Source organism: Arachis ipaensis, chromosome B4 (genome assembly GCF_059453495.1).
Source record: "Arachis ipaensis isolate K30076 ecotype BB chromosome B4, ASM5945349v1, whole genome shotgun sequence".
Classification (NCBI taxonomy): domain Eukaryota; kingdom Viridiplantae; phylum Streptophyta; class Magnoliopsida; order Fabales; family Fabaceae; genus Arachis; species Arachis ipaensis.
Window position 1 is genome coordinate 52,355,037 of NC_142439.1, and position 2,586 is coordinate 52,357,622.

Below are 2,586 nucleotides of genomic sequence, written 5' to 3' on the forward strand. Positions count from 1 at the left end.
ACTAACTATGTTGCCCTAGTTTGTTTGCTAGTCTCTGTCTGTTTTTCTGTCATTAAAATCTTACAGACTTTTTCTTCGATTTTTATCTTTTCTTAAACTTTTATCTTTTATTTATCTTTGCCTCACTAATATGTTCTTACCACTCCCTAAGTGTTTTATGAAGGTAATTATGATATTCTACACTTAAAGTTGTCTTTCTAAAGCTTTTACAAAAAACTGCCTTTTTCGCATTATTTTATTATTTTTATTAAAATATTATTTTTAATTAAATATTATTATTTAATATTTTATTATTATTTATTATTTTATTAATATATTTTCGAAAATTAACTTTACTTTAACCTTTAACCTTTAAAATTCACTTTTTACCACCCGTAACTTTTAATATTTCTACTTTTACCACCCTAACTTTCAGAAATTATCAAATAACCCCTCAAACACCAAAATAATTACTTCCTTGCCCTTTTATGAATCAAAAAGGTGTTCTTCATTGTTCTTCACCACACGCAAAGTGTTCTTCATATTCTTCATAAATTCTTCAGATTCTTTCTCTGTTTTTACCCGTTTTTCAGTCTTTTCAGCAAACGATTTTTACTATAATTCATAATAAATTAGCAGCCACTAAAACCCCATCTTTTCTACATGATTTCAACACAAATTGAACCTCAATTTAATCTTAGGGTTTCGTTTTTCCAGCTGCCCAAGAACATGAACTTTAAAGCTTGAATTTCATCAAATTTCATCAAAATTTCACCAAATTTTCACCAAGAATCAATCATATATGAAACCAATTTTTAGCACAGCCAAATTATACAACATTCACACATCTCAAACACAAATAATCAAGATTAATTTCGTGGCACCCTACCTGATTTCGCTGCCCCTAATTCAGTTAGATTTTTAGGTGGTCCTTAAGCACTTTTTCCTCCTAAATCACATCAAGAAAACACATATTTAAGCATGTTTCCTTGAAACTGAATCAAAAGAGAGATGGTGCAGCCAACTCACCTTGATCCCAGCCTTGATAAGTCATATAATCACGTAGAGAAAGAAGAGAGGATCATTTTGGTTGGATTGGAATTTTGATTTGAGTTTTAGTTCAGCAGAAATCAAGCTTTGAATATTTGGAACTAAGAACTTTTCTCTCTTTTTCTCTCTACCTATTTTCGGCCACAAAGTGAAAATGAGCCAGCCTTGGGGGTTTTGGGGGTGTAGGGTGAGTTGTGATTGGTTGGCTTGGAGGTGGATTAAAATAATATTAAAATATCTTAGATGTATAACTACTAAAACTAGGTGTATCAAAACACTTGTGAAAACATCTCTAAAAATTATTTTCTGAGCTACTAGCATAAATGACACTAGTAACATATTTATTATGAGAATAAAACATGTATAATGAGGCCTTAGCATTGCTAAAGTCATCAGAGAGTGCTGGTGCTAAGCTGCACCAGTAAATTGTGAACCCGGTTAAACCGATTTTCTATTTTTAACTAAAACTGACCAGGTAACCTTATAATATTATTCAAGAAGCTTCTAATACTAATATAATGATAATATCATCCTATTATCTCTCTTCTCTCATAAATCGAGTCCGGTTTGTCAAACTGAGACTATTTACGAAAAACCGAATTAAAACTCCTAACCGATACGGTTCAAAAACTAGGTTCTTCGCGACTGCATCATTGAGCTTGCCTCGGGAAAGGTTCTAACTTAAAGATGACATAATGACAATGAGGATTGAGATTCTTGATGATATATCAAAGGTTTTCTCCTTACTGATCTTCCGGAGAAATTCGTACTTTCAGAAAAAATCTCGTGTACTCGAAAATCGGGGTTGTTACAGGATTTATCAAACCTCCCCATATTTAAACCAAGCATGTCCTCATGCTTAAAGTTAAAGAGAAGATAAAGAACAGGAAATCAACTTTTTATGCAACTTCCTAAATGCAACTATTTCTATTCATGCAACTATTCTATCTAATTCTATCATCTATCAACTATATGTATATGCTTAATCAAAGTAATGCTATTTCCAAGGAAGCACATTCCGCAAAAAGAACCAAGAAAATAGCTACGTAATCAATTCAAATCCAAGAATTCAATTTGAGTTATCTCAAAGAAATCACAACTTGCAAGAATGAATAAGTGTAGGTGGAAGCATACAATCGAGCAATTGAACCCTCATCGGATGTGTATACTCTCTAGTCACTCAAGTGTATAGGGTCAATTCACTCGGATCTCCTCTAATCATTATTTCTAAAATATGCCCTTCATCTAACAATCGACAATCATTCTATGCATGCACACGCTCATCATGAGGTCTTTCTAAAGGTTGTAACGGGGTTAGGGTTAAGGTGGGAATGAATATGGTCAAGTGAGCTGAGATTTAAATCTTTTGATTGACTTAAGCTCTCATAAAACTCATATACAAAACAAACAATGTCAAAACAATTTACCCCTTTATCCTTCCCTTTTCTTACAATATCATGCATCTCCTTTTAATTCAAACCTTCATATGCATCCCCATTATTGAATTCTTTGTTAGGGTCCTTTGTCCCCTTTGTGCATTATATATATATATATATA